Below are 15,040 nucleotides of genomic sequence, written 5' to 3'. Positions count from 1 at the left end.
GCTTACAAGCACAGTGTGAACCGACAAACTTTCATAGGTTTTCAGGGATACCTTCTCAGCATTTGCATCTGTGTGACCAGTGGTCGCGTGCACTCGTTGCAGCGTTACTGGATTTTTCTCGGTTTATTGCCCCGGTTAGCACTGTAGTTGTACTGCACTGAAAACAGCACAGAATAGTGCAGATGCCAACGACTTGCGCTGTATATATTTTTTTTATATTTGGTCATGGCACCTGCTGTGGACGGGACTGGTGTGCTCTTGAACTCGTTGCCCTCAAGATTGCATTCAGAACCGCTAGTTTCTGTCTAGGTTTGGTTTCTACAGCGTTTGCTGCGCGTTAACAGTGATACACAGCAGTACTGCAGATAGACTTACTGATGAAGAGTTGCTCTATAAGCACCTCGCGTGTGGGTTCCCTTAATGCCATAGAAGGGGAGCACAAGAACGCTGAGATATTCCCACGCCGACAGAAACATCAAGGCAACTAATTTTTCATGTGCACAAGGGTTGTTTGGAGATTGTATAATTATACTCTGTTCATCATAAGAATAAACCTGGTATAAACCAATGGAAACGCGATTATTGATCAGAAGCCTTGGCATACTTACTTTGGTGTTGTTACGCCCTTGGAAGTAGGTCCTACTTGTCTATTAGATATCTTATTACTAAATTACTTTAAATGGAACTTTAAGATATTCTAGTGTATTAACAGCCATCCACGTTTTTCTTAATAACCCTTTAGCTGTGTAATTCTTATTTCAAAAATCGTGTGCTGTCACAGTCTCTGTACTGTTGTGCTCTGCCGGCCGCGGTGGCCGAGCGGTTGTAGGCGCTCAGTCCGGAACAGCGTGACTGCTACGGTCGCAGGTTCGAATCCTGCCTCGGGCATCGATGTGTGTGATGTCCTTAAGTTAGTTAGGTTTAAGTAGTTCTAAGTTCTAGGGGACTGATGACGACAGATGTTAAGTCCCATAGTGCTCAGGGCCATTTTGTTGTGCTCTGACTGTCGCTCTGTTAAATGGCGGAGGCTGCTTTTTGCTCTGCAGTGAAACATGCGCGTGGAAACTGATGAAAAGTGCCGAGAATAGTTTGTTCTTAAAGTCTTTTATAAATTTATAGTAAAAAATAGGTTTAAAATTTGGTGAGGGTGCGTATTTTATGCAGCTGAGATCCGAACAGATGCAGGATGTATGGCGGAACGGGAAGCATAGCAGATTGATGAACAGGTGAAGTTCATGGGTCGCTGGTTCAAATTTCCTGTTGACTATCCTTTTTTCGTTTAGTTAAAAATATCTTCATCTCGTAATTGTAAAATTCATCAACATTTTAGCCGGCCGCGGTGGTCTAGCGGTTCTGGCGCTGCAGTCCGGTACCGCGGGATTGCTACGGTCGCAGGTTCGAATCCTGCCTCGGGCATGGGTGTGTGTGATGTCCTTAGGTTAGTTAGGTTTAAGTAGTTCTAAGTTCTAGGGGACTTATGACCTAAGATGTTGAGTCCCATAGTGCTCAGAGCCATTTGAACCATTTTTCATCAACATTTTTATGAATAATGTACATGTTCCTATTTGTAACTGCATATCGCACACGAATTGCTTGTTTTCATTTCATATTTAAATTCTTAATTTTCCATATTTTATGAAAGGTTGTTAATAAGGATCGCTTAACAATGTAATTTTTAGGACCGAAATGAAAAACCAAGTACTCCTTATTGGGATTGTGTCCATTGTTTTATACTACAGATGTCTCACACGAACCAGTGTGTGGCGTAGAAACATGAAAAGCAATCATTTTCGCAGCATCGAGCATGCCATATACATGCTGTATCGTTGTATTTGTCAATGTACCATAACAATATGTAGCCAAGAGAACCGATAAAGAGCCAAGTTTAGGGATTTTCTCACGACAAATAAGTAGACATTTAAGCTTCCAGACTGGAACTAAGGCACGCAGCTGTTTCACGTATCACTGCCGAACGCTGGTGGGATATAGAACGGCACGACATAAAAGAAAAAGAGAAAATGCGGCGCCTGGGTGGCTTCGTGCATTCTGCTGCTGATCAACTCGTTATCAACGTAGCAGATGACAATTCTAGATGTGAAATGTATTTCTCTGATTCGGATTAAGGAAGGAGCTAAGAGATAACCAGACGACTGACTGTAATTAACACCTTCAGTGGCATCAGTACTCAGCAATACGGTGTAATACCTGCAGTATACTTTTTTTTCCCACCTAGCTCTCCCAGAAAAAACTACCCTGTGCTAAACTTAGCAATTCTCATCTCTCTTATTTGTAATTAGAATAAAATGGTAGGTGAGAACTAGAGCATTTTAAGCTTCCCTTGTCGTCATATAAGAAGGGTTCGCTAGCTGGAGTTCTGTCGAATATATTTCATTCGCTTTGAAAATTAATTGACATTTGGAGCTCTCTTCTTTCTTCCCTCGTCTCTTTTAACGTCTGAATTACAACTGCTCACATCATTGCAGGTTTGTTGGACCAGATGTCTGGTCTGTGCTGTCCGAGTTAAGTGCACCGGTAAAGCTGTTGTCCCGCATTATCGTTCAGTCTATGTGCGTGAAACACAGCATAAAACGTATTCTAATAATCATACTTGGCTGTACTGGACACAGCTTGTCTTTCGCGTGACGTGAAACGAAATCCAATGACAATCTAGCAAACGCGGAACGACGCATTGTGTAATGTTTACATGAGGTTTATTCTTATGGTGAGCACAGTATAACTGGTTCACTGTTGTGAAGATATTTTCACAGAAACACTGATGATCGTTGTAAGAAAGCAAATACATCATAATTACATTATTTCTTTGTAACGAGCCGCCGGGGAGCGTCGGTCCCTCATACAGAAATACTCAGGAAGTGTCCCTGAAGAAACTCTGAAACTCTGTCGGTTGAGTTTGTAATGGTCGCCTGGTCGTAGATATTGCTAATTGCTATAATCGCACTATTTCACTCCCTTTTACGGAGCTTGTTAGCACTTGATGTTAGGTTGGCGCCATTAAAATGCATTGTAGTAATCACTGCTGCTTGCTGGATCGCTGCTGTGTCTCGATGTTGATGCTGGCTCTAAATCTGGTTGTCTAGGGTTAAAAACATGAGGTCCCGTGTTTTTTATGTGCTTTTGATGGTAAAGAACGAGCGAAACCAACAAATATGTAAACTTCAAATATTTATTACTCTGGTGGCCATCTTAATTCCACTGTCCACCAAAGACCATGACTCAACACAAAGTAGTACTTCCGTTGCATGTTCTTTGCAGTGTTTATCCACCTCAAACAATAACACACAAACACACTTTACCAAAGTGACATTCCGACTGCCTTCCGACCGTTCTTGCTGCTTGTATTTATAACATTGTCAAAGAACTACTAAAAAGAGATATAGTTTACAAGTCACATGTACATCTATTATCATAATTTGTGCAGAAAAGTTATTAATTTGCATCGAGTGACATAATTTAACATGTTATTAAAATGACAGACAGATTTGTTGACTTGACAGAATAATTCGTTGTTACAAAAGCCCGTTTTTTTTAAGTTTGTCAATTGACTTCTCTAATTTGCATAAATAAGTAAATAACATGAATTATTAAGAATTACATTGGTTTTCGTCTAAAATAGGATTGATTTCGTGAATACTGAGTGAAAACGCTCCTAGTGAACAAATAGGTTTCACTGGGTAAATTTTATTTAAGGAGATCCAAAATACCTAAGTTGGCCACTATTTTTCGTACTTCATATTAATTATTTAAGATGAACTTAGTGTTTTTACATGATGACATTTGCTGTATCAGTGATCAAGTGATATAAACTTTTGTGTGTGTCAGTTACTCAGTATAATTTAATGGGTTGACTGTTTATGCAGACATTTTATGCAATCATTGTTAACATACACAATAACTTTTCTATAATCATAAATACTCGTTAAACTGGTTGAATTTGGAGTGTATCGCATACTTCGGTACAGTAAAGCCTTTAATATGTTTCGTTACAAGTTCTCGTTCGCTCTTTATAAGCGGAGGACAGCGAGCGGGGACACAGTGTAGAGACGATGTGCGCCGCAAGCGGGAAAAACTACTAGCATAAGCGGCTTTGAAAAAGCGGAGATCTGTATATCCCGGTCCTTGGGAGCGACATTTCAGAAAGGGAGAATCTGTTCGGCTGTCGATGTGCAACTGTCGCGAGCGTCTATGGGAGGTGGTACAGCGTGTAGCCCACGAGTAGGCGGCAACGCGTTGCCCGTCCACGACTCATCACATATCGCGGAGGTGAGCGACTTGCTCGCTCTCTAAGTATGTCTGAGTAGGACGCTAGTGCAGGAACAGGTGTCCCGAAGAACGCTGTCCCAGAGCTGAACGAGTGACGACGTCAGTTACGACTGCAATGGGCAGTCGTATACACTCCTGGAAATTGAAATAAGAACACCGTGAATTCATTGTCCCAGGAAGGGGAAACTTTACTGACACATTCCTGGGGTCAGATACATCACATGATCACACTGACAGAACCACAGGCACATAGACACAGGCAACAGAGCATGCACAATGTCGGCACTACTACAGTGTATATCCACCTTTCGCAGCAATGCAGGCTGCTATTATCCCATGGAGACGATCGTAGAGATGCTGGATGTAGTCCTGTGGAACGGCTTGCCATGCCATTTACACCTGGCGCCTCAGTTGGACCAGCGTTCGTGCTGGACGTGCAGACCGCGTGAGACGACGCTTCATCCAGTCCCAAACATGCTCAATGGGGGACAGATCCGGAGATCTTGCTGGCCAGGGTAGTTGACTTACACCTTCTAGAGCACGTTGGGTGGCACGGGATACATGCGGACGTGCATTGTCCTGTTGGAACAGCAAGTTCCCTTACCGGTGTAGGAATGGTAGAACGATGGGTTCGATGACGGTTTGGATGTACCGTGCACTATTCAGTGTCCCCTCGACGATCACCAGTGGTGCACGGCCAGTGTAGGAGATCGCTCCCCACACCATGATGCCGGGTGTTGGCCCTGTGTGCCTCGGTCGTATGCAGTCCTGATTGTGGCGCTCACCTGCACGGCGCCAAACACGCATACGACCATCATTGGCACCAAGGCAGAAGCGACTCTCATCGCTGAAGACGACACGTCTCCATTCGTTGCGAATGGTCCTCGTCGATACCCCAGGAGCAACAGTGTCCCTAATTTGCTGGGAAGCGGCGGTGCGGTCCCCTACGGCACTGCGTAGGATCCTACGGTCTTGGCGTGCATCCGTGCGTCGCTGCGGTCCGATCCCAGGTCGACGGGCACGTGCACCTTCCGCCGACCACTGGCGACAACATCGATGTACTGTGGAGATCTCACGCCCCACGTGTTGAGCAATTCGGCGGTACGTCCACCCGGCCTCCCGCATGCCCACTATACGCCCTCGCTCAAAGTCCGTCAACTGCACATGCGGTTCACGTCCACGCTGTCGCGGCATGCTACCAGTGTTAAAGACTGCGATGGAGCTCCGTATGCCACGGCAAACTGGCTGACACTGACGGCGGCGGTGCACAAATGCTGCGCAGCTAGCGCCATTCGACGGCCAACACCGCGGTTCCTGGTGTGTCCGCTGTGCCGTGCGTGTGATCATTGCTTGTACAGCCCTCTCGCAGTGTCCGGAGCAAGTATGGTGGGTCTGACACACCGGTGTCAATGTGTTCTTTTTTCCATTTCCAGGAGTGTAAATCACATTCCTCATTATACCAGGCAGATATTCGTTAGTGGATACACCGTTATCTAGGCGAACGACTGCTCCGAACATTCGCCACGTCATGGATGGAGACTGGTGGGAGCAGTATTATGCTATGGGGGGGTCTTGACCTGTGCCTCCATGGGACCTGTGGCATTAATCGATGGCTCCATGACAGCTGTCTGATACCTGAACGCTACCGCGTCCCACCTGCATTTCCTCGCACTTGATGCCTTTGCCGACGGCTATGGTATGTTCCAGCAGGATAACTTCCATTGTCACAGCTCCAGAGTAGTGGTAGGCCCGGTCTGAGGAGTATGATAGTTAACTGACGTTACGGTCTCGGTCACCAAATTCCCCTGGTCTGGACCAGAAGCAAAACATACGCCCACATTCAGCCAAGTTACAGGAACCGATGACTTTTGCGTGGACTTCCAGATCCACATACCTCCAGAAATCTACTCAAAATCTGTTGAATTCATGCCCCGCGTAGTAACTGCAGTGCTTTCCAAAGGTGGACTGACACACTGTTGAGTAAGTATTCGTCATGCTTTGATTGATCACTGTAGTACCTTCACGAGGTAAAGAACTTTACAGTAGCAGAAAAACAATAACTATCACTGAACCTTAGTATTAAGAAAACAATCGCGTTTTTTGTTTATTTAGTGCTGACCTGTTTCAGCCCATCGCAGGGGACATCTTCAGGTCTACCAAGTTGTAGCAGGAGACTGGTAGACGCGACGCCACCAGCAGTCGACCATATGTTCGCCCCGAAGATGGCCCCTGCGATGGGCTGAAACAGGTCGGCACTAAATAAACAAAAAACGCGATTAAGACTGTTTTCTTAATACTAAGTCAATTTATATCAGATCGCTGTTAATCCAGAAACATGGTGTCCAAACGTATTACTGAGCCTTTATCTGTATTTAATTATTAGTCAATCGTCAGCCATTACAATGAGCACGTCGCAGATCTCTTATACGAGGCAAGCATCTATGTTATCTGTGTTATCTGGAAGACCAAATTAACTCTAACCAACTTAGAGAGTTGCCCAGAAACTAATGCACCGCATTTTTTCATCAACAATTCTTCATTGAACATAATGAGAATTACACGCACGAAAGAATGGTGTTTAACTTACGCACCTAATTTTTCCACGTAATCTCCATTCCGTTCTGCGGTCTTCCTCCAACGCGAAATAAGGGCGTGTCTGACCTGTCGGTATCAATAGTTGTCCTGGTGGCGGAGCCAGTGCTTCATTGTGTGAATCAGCTCCTCGTCGTCCTCAAAATGTCTTCTAAGAATGGCGTCCTTTAATGGCCCAAACAAGTGGAAGTCCATGGGGGCTAGGTCAAGGCTGCAGGATGGATGGAGTAACATTGTCCAACCCCGTTTCGCGTCGTGTTCAGCAGTTCTCAGACTTGTGTGGGGACGTGCGGTATCGTGTTGCAGGAAAATAACTTCTGGGTTACTATGGCGCCGAAGTCGCCAGAAGACCGTCTTGAGTTTTGTCATTGTGTTAACATATGGTTCTGAATTAATGGTACTGACTCTTGGCATCGCCTCAGTCAGAATCACACCTCCTCATTCCGAGAAGACGGTGATCATGACCTTACTGGCGGAAGCAGTTGCTTCGAATTTTTTTGTTCTTTGGGGAGAGGGGTGCCATTCCATCGACTGTCGTTTTGGTTTGGGCTCAAAATGATGAGCCCAAGTTTCATCACCTGTAACAACCCCGACAAGTAGGCCTCCCCCTCAGCTTCAAAACGTTGCAACAAATCAAGACAAATGTTTTTTTCTGTGCGATTTGCGATCCACACCGCGGGACCTGTCTTCCACACACGTCCTTCGGTGATTGACAGATGCAGCACCAAGAGCCGAGTCGTAATGCGTCTGTCCTCGTGAGTGACAACATCAGCTCGCTGCAACATGTCAGATGTGATAGCCGTGGATGGTCTCCCCGATCGGTGCAAATTGTGGAGCTCTGCCGAACCGCCTTCTAACTGTACTTCTGTCGACAGAAGATGCTCCATAGTCTTTGCACAAGCATATGTGGACATTCCCCACAGTTTCTTTCTCTGCAGTGACAAATTCTTTGACGGCACGTTGCTTGTTATGTACCTACAGAATCCGCTTCGAAACTATCCTGCAGCTACTCTATCTGTCGGAAGTGACGGAAACTTGGTGCTCTCACTCAGAAGTCTACTGATAATATATACGCATTGTTCCGCATTCGTAGCATTGTTTTAAGCTGAGAAAAAAATTAGGGCCCATTAATTTCTCGGCAACCCACGTAGTTAAGAAGTGCACCAATATACATGTTGCCCGATGTTTTAAGGGAAACAAATTTTCATGAGAAATCAAAAAGTAATGTAAATTAATACTCCGAGTATTATTCAACAAGCACTGAATAGAGGAGATTAAATTTCTTTACCTTTTTCTTCATTCCATTTCTTTTGAAGTGTAGCAAGAAAAGGTTCGTTTTTATTTTTTGTGATTGTGGGACAGGTGTGTAAAGAAAGTAAGACTGCAGATTAATTTCGTTGGTTGCTTAGACGTAGCTTAGCTCAGAACCGTAATGAATATTTTGGTTACAGTCAATGTACGTGTATGTGTTATAGTAAAGAACATTATCAATACTACAAGTAATAATTGGTTGATTAGCTTCATGAAATAGTTAATGCAAACAGTTATTTAGCGATTGAAATATTGGATTCAATTGTTGCTATTTCTTTGTATATTGGAAAGTGTGTGCAAATGGGACTAGTGACCTTAATTTTACCTTACAACAACAGATAATTACAGGTATGTGTTGCCTAAAAGAAAGGATTTGCAGTCAACCTGCACTGCTTTATACAGACGTTACAGTAAAAAATATATAACTTCGAGTCCGATAGCTTACATCAATCATTAGCAACATGACCACGGTCTAACGTTTTTAAAATAACACCTTACATGACGCACGCAGTATTATGAGTGTAAAGAGGTGTTATACGTTGGCAGTGACATGTTTTTCTGATGTTCGGTCTCTTTCCTAGCTTTCCGTTTCCCTCCTGATCCTTGTAAAGCGTATTTCGGAATTTTACTACACATTATTTGCTTGTTGTTACAAACTATGCTAGATGGAATTTTAAGATTTACTGTTTGTATACTGTTCATCGTTTTTTACACATATAGCGTATTTAACATTTCGTTGTTCGGTTCCTACGTCAATATTGGCTGTGCGAACATCGCGAGGCTGCAGCACAAACGTACCGCAGTAATTTTACCTAAGCCACTACTCGACAGGGTGTGATGTACCAGGGCGTTCAGTAAATACTTGTATTATTGTTGTATTTTCTGTTAGCTATTATTCAATGCTGTCTTGAGTAGAACATCGTGTCGCATAGTTTGAGAATTTCGCATCTGCATTGAATTTTGCGTGAAACTCAAGAAAAAACATCCAGAGACACACCAAATGATGCAGGAAGCCTACGGGCAAGAGTTCTTAAGATTTACTCGGTGTTACGAATGGTACACACTGTTAAATAATGGCCGGACTGAAGTTGAAGATGATCCTCGTTCAGGACGACCTTCGACGCCAAAGAAATTGTGCGTGCCAATCGAAGACTGACTGTCCGAGAGGTTGCAGAAGACTGCCACATTTCATTTGGATCATATCATGAAATCCTGACACAGAATCTTTGATTTCATCGAGTTGCCGTCAAATTCGTCCCATGGCTCATGAATTGAGACGAGAAAGATCTTAACCTCGCAATCTGTGAGGAGCTTTTGCATCGCACAAATGAGAACGAGATATTTCTTAAGATAATCATAACTGGTGATGGCTCCTAGGTCCAGGGTTATGATGTTGAGACCAAGATTCAATGTTCACAAAGGGTCGAGAAAGATTCTCCAAGATAAAAAAAAAGCTCGTCAGGTCACGTGAAATGTCAAAGTGATGCTGTTAGTTTCCTTTGCCTTTGAAGGATTAGTTCTTCATGAACTCGTGCCACAGTGGCCAACTGCTAATCGATTCTACTATCGCGACGTGTTGCGCCGTCTGCAACAACGTGTGAGAGGGAAACGGCCTGAAATGTGGCATCAAGATAAAGCACCCGAACTTACATCCTTGTTGCTGCGTGACTGTTACACAAAAACCGAGAAAACACTTTGCTGCCAAATCCCCCGCACTTCAAACTCTTGGCACCTGTGGACTTCTTTTAATTTTGAAAGTTGAAGACCCCTTTGAAATGAGGAAGATACGCAACGATAGGCGCGATGAAAAAAAATTCGCAGACGTCTCTTCGCGCGATCCAGCAGTAGGCATACCAAGACTGCTTCCGGTTAGAGGAAATGGCGTTGGGAGCGGTGTATCAGTTGTGGAGAAGAGCATTTCGAAGAAGCCCATGCACAATGAGGTAAGCGTAGAAAAATTTTGTGGACGATGTACCGAAACTTTTTGAACAGTCCTCGTAAGCCTTTATCTTGTTGTTTGAAACATTTTCAAACAAATTGTTTGACAACCTCGATGACACTGAATTTCTTTCCGTGTAGTGACTCCCTGAGTAAACCAAAAAATGAAAATCAGTTATGGAGGATGAGACGATATCTCTCAACGCATTTTCCCTATTCTACACTCCTGGAAATGGAAAAAAGAACACATTGACACCGGTGTGTCAGACCCACCATACTTGCTCCGGACACTGCGAAAGGGCTGTGCAAGCAATGATCACACCCACGGCACAGCGGACACACCAGGAACCGCGGTGTTGGCCGTCGAATGGCGCTAGCTGCGCAGCATTTGTGCACCGCCGCCGTCAGTGTCAGCCAGTTTGCCGTGGCATACGGAGCTCCATCGCAGTCTTTAACACTGGTAGCATGCCGCGACAGCGTGGACGTGAACCGTATGTGCACTTGACGGACTTTGAGCGAGGGCGTATAGTGGGCATGCGGGAGGCCGGGTGGACGTACCGCCGAATTCCTCAACACGTGGGGCGTGAGGTCTCCACAGTACATCGATGTTGTCGCCAGTGGTCGGCGGAAGGTGCACGTGCCCGTCGACCTGGGACCGGACCGCAGCGACGCACGGATGCACGCCAAGACCGTAGGATCCTACGCAGTGCCGTAGGGGACCGCACCGCCACGTCCCAGCAAATTAGGGACACTGTTGCTCCTGGGGTATCGACGAGGACCATTCGCAACCGTCTCCATGAAGCTGGGCTACGGTCCCGCACACCGTTAGGCCGTCTTCCGCTCACGCCCCAACATCGTGCATACCGCCTCCAGTGGTGTCGCGACAGGCGTGAATGGAGGGACGAATGGAGACGTGTCGTCTTCAGCGATGAGAGTCGCTTCTGCCTTGGTGCCAATGATGGTCGTATGCGTGTTTGGCGCCGTGCAGGTGAGCGCCACAATCAGGACTGCATACGACCGAGGCACACAGGGCCAACACCCGGCATCGTGGTGTGGGGAGCGATCTCCTAAACTGGCCGTACACCACTGGTGATCGTCGAGGGGACACTGAATAGTGCACGGTACATCCAAACCGTCATCGAACCCATCGTTCTACCATTCCTAGACCGGCAAGGGAACTTGCTGTTCCAACAGGACAATGCACGTTTGCATGTATCCCGTGCCACCCAACGTGCTCTAGAAGGTGTAAGTCAACTACCCTGGCCAGCAAGATCTCCGGATCTGTCCCCCATTGAGCATGTTTGGGACTGGATGAAGCGTCGTCTCACGCGGTCTGCACGTCCAGCACGAACGCTGGTCCAACTGAGGCGCCAGGTGGAAATGGCATCGCAAGCCGTTCCACAGGACTACGTCCAGCATCTCTACGATCGTCTCCATGGGAGAATAGCAGCCTGCATTGCTGCGAAAGGTGGATATACACTGTAGTAGTGCCGACATTGTGCATGCTCTGTTGCCTGTGTCTATGTGCCTGTGGTTCTGTCAGTGTGATCATGTGATGTATCTGATCCCAGGAATGTGTCAATAAAGTTTCCCCTTCCTGGGACAATGAATTCACGGTGTTCTTATTTCAATTTCCAGGAGTGTATTTTGGGTCAGCTGTGTGGTGTTACGGTGAGCAATGTCGTGTAGCAATAACATGCCTTTTCTTTGCGATACGCGACGTTCATTTCACCCAGCTGGCTTTACTTTGTTCATTAGCATGTTGGAGTGTTAAGTATATTCTTACTTTACGCGATATTCCAAATAATGGAAAAAGACGGCACCTTTTCCAACCTAAAAGACGGTGAGCATGACTTTCCCCGCTGATGCCTACGTTCTGCATTTCTTTTGGACAGTTGAACTGGCGTGATACAATTCCAGTGCTTTGTGTTTAGTGATTCCATTCCAGTGCTTTGTGTTTAGAACTATGGTTCAAAATGGTGAATCAGAGTTTCATCATACGTTAAAATCTGTTTAGAAAAGAGTCACCTTCCGCTTCACAGTATTCTTTGAAGTCAGTACACATTCAGAGTCTGGTTTCCTTGTGTTGTTGGGTTAACCCTTTCGGTACGCAACTCGCACATATTTGGCCGTATTTGAGCTTGTTACTGATAACGTGCTAAGCTGCCCCAACACTTAACTGCAACTGTTTTTGCTACATGTTCAACCGTAACACATCGGTCTTCACGAATAGTGCAGATATCAACTGGCCGCCAATGACGTTGCTCGTCAGTCACTGATATTCAAACGTTTTTTAACCCACTTATACAAATTTCACCGATTCACACTCATTTCACTATAGTGTAAAATGACCCGAGAAAAGGATTTAGCACGTTTTTTTACATTCAGAAATCAAGAAAAGGGATCGCTGAACGTTGTTCAACTAATGTGGAAACTTAAAGCGGCCTTGTCATCGTTAAAGGCAGTCCTTAGGTTATAAGGAAAACCGTCTCAGCTTATCCCAGGGATGTCAACCTAAAATCATGAAAGTACGAAACTCGTCCTACAAACTGTTTCATTTCTGCATAAATTTGTGTCTTTAGTTAGTAAAGGCCACTCCTACTTTCTGCAGGAAACAGACTCCACTGAGGTAACTGTTGTGTCTAGACAAGACAGCCTAGACACCAGGAGACTAAGCCGAAAGGCACGCGCTCAAACCCACGCAGGCTGGCGAGAGGTCTGAAGCAGGATACGTAATGAATGCTATAAAGAAAAGTACGTAGCTTCTGGAATACTTAACTTTAATCCACATTTGTAGAACATCGCTCTTGATAATACATTAATAGAATCTCAATATCTATGCTGGTAATGGCGCCTTGCTAGGTCGTGGCAAATGTAGCTGAAGGCTATGCCAACCATCGTCTCGGCAAATGAGAGCGCAATTCTCAGTGAACCATGGCTAGAAACGTCGGCTGTACAACTGGGGCGAGTGCTAGTACGTCTCTCTAGACATGACTCGTGGTGGCGCCGGGTCTGCAATTACTGACAGTGGCGACACGTGGGTCCTACGTATACTAGCGGACCGCGGCCGATCTAAAAGCTACCACCTAGCAACTGTGGTGTCTGGCGGTGACACCACAGTAACAACAAAATGGAGCAAAACATAGAGCGTGGTAAATGTACGAGGTGCATTCAAGTTCTAAGGCCTCCGATTTTTTTTCTAATTAACTACACACCCAAAATCGATGAAACTGACGTTACTTCTCGATGTAATTGCCCTGCAGACGTACACATTTTTCACAACGCTGACGCCATGATTCCATGGCAGCGGCGAAGGCTTCTTTAGGAGTCTGTTTTGACCACTGGAAAATCGCTGAGGCAATAGCAGCACGGCTGGTGAATGTACGGCCACGGAGAGTGTCTTTCATTGTTGGAAAAAGCCAAAAGTCACTAGGAGCCAGGTCAGGTGAGTAGGGATCATGAGGAATCACTTCAAAGTTGTAATCACGAAGAAACTGTTGCGTAACGTTAGCTCGATGTGCGGGTGCGTTGTCTTTGTGAAACAGCACACGCGCAGCCCTTCCCGTACGTTTTTTTTTTTTTTGCAGTGCAGGAAGGAATTTGTTCTTCAAAACATTTTCGTAGGATGCACCTGTTACCGTAGTGCCCTTTGGAACGCAATGGGTAAGGATTACGCCCTCGCTGTCCCAGAACATGGACACCATCAGTTTTTCAGCACTGGCGGTTACCCGAAATTTTTTTGGCGGCGGTGAATCTGTGTGCTTCCATTGAGCTGACTGGCGCTTTGTTTCTGGATTGAAAAATGGCATCCGCGTCTCATCCGTTGTCACAACCGACGAAAAGGAAGTCCCATTCATGCTGTCGTTGCGCGTCAACATTGCTTGGCAACATACCACACGGGCAGCCATGTGGTCGTCCGTCAGCATTCGTGGCACCCACCTGGATGACACTTTTCGCATTTTCAGGTCGTCATGCAGGATTGTGTGCACAGAACCCACAGAAATGCCAACTCTGGAGGCGATCTGTTCAACAGTCATTCGGGATCCCCCAAAACAATTCTCTCCACTTTCTCGATCATGTTGTCAGAACGGCTTGTGCGAGCCCGAGGTTATTTCGGTTTGTTGTAACACGATGTTCTGCCTTCATTAAACTGTCGCACCCACCAACGCACTTTCGACACATCCATAACTCCATCACCACATGTCTCCATCAACTGTCGATGAATTTCAATTGGTTTCACACCACGCAAATTCAGAAAACGAATGATTCCACGCTGTTCAAGTAAGGAAAACGTCACCATTTTAAGTATTTAAAACAGTTCTCATTCTCGCCGCTGGCGGTAAAATTCCATCTGCCGTAAGGTGCTGCCATCTCTGAGACGTATTGACAATGAACGTGGCCTCATTTTAAAACAATGCGCATGTTTCAATCTCTTTCCAGTCCGTAGAAAAAAAATCGGAGGCCTTAGAACTTGAAAGAACCTCGTACTACTGACAATGCATAGCTAGTGGACAGCAGGCCTTTCTCTCGAGGAACTACAGGGTGGATCAGTGATCCGCATGTTCTCAACTATGAAGGAAGTTAACAATCAACAAGAGAAACCAAGATACATGCATTGTGAATCGGGGCTAAATACGAAAATTGTACACGCTGCAGTTTGAGGCAGTTCAGAAAATTTTGAAGTGGACTGTGTCCAGGATTAGACCCTTACGTTTTTGAAAATGGCCTTAGATGTCGTAGAAGTGTAGTCGCCGCGTTATCACAGTTGATGGAACAGCTACGGTCGTGCGACCTTTATTCTCTTTCCTGAGCAAAACCACAATCATCTAATTTACACATCGCTTCTTGTGTATTATTGCTCCACTCGTCATCTTCATAACACACTTGACTTTTGCATCACTAAACGCCCTCTATCACG

This window comes from Schistocerca cancellata, chromosome 1, assembly GCF_023864275.1.
Source record: "Schistocerca cancellata isolate TAMUIC-IGC-003103 chromosome 1, iqSchCanc2.1, whole genome shotgun sequence".
Lineage (NCBI taxonomy): Eukaryota > Metazoa > Arthropoda > Insecta > Orthoptera > Acrididae > Schistocerca > Schistocerca cancellata.
Note: the sequence above shows the minus strand (reverse complement) of the source record.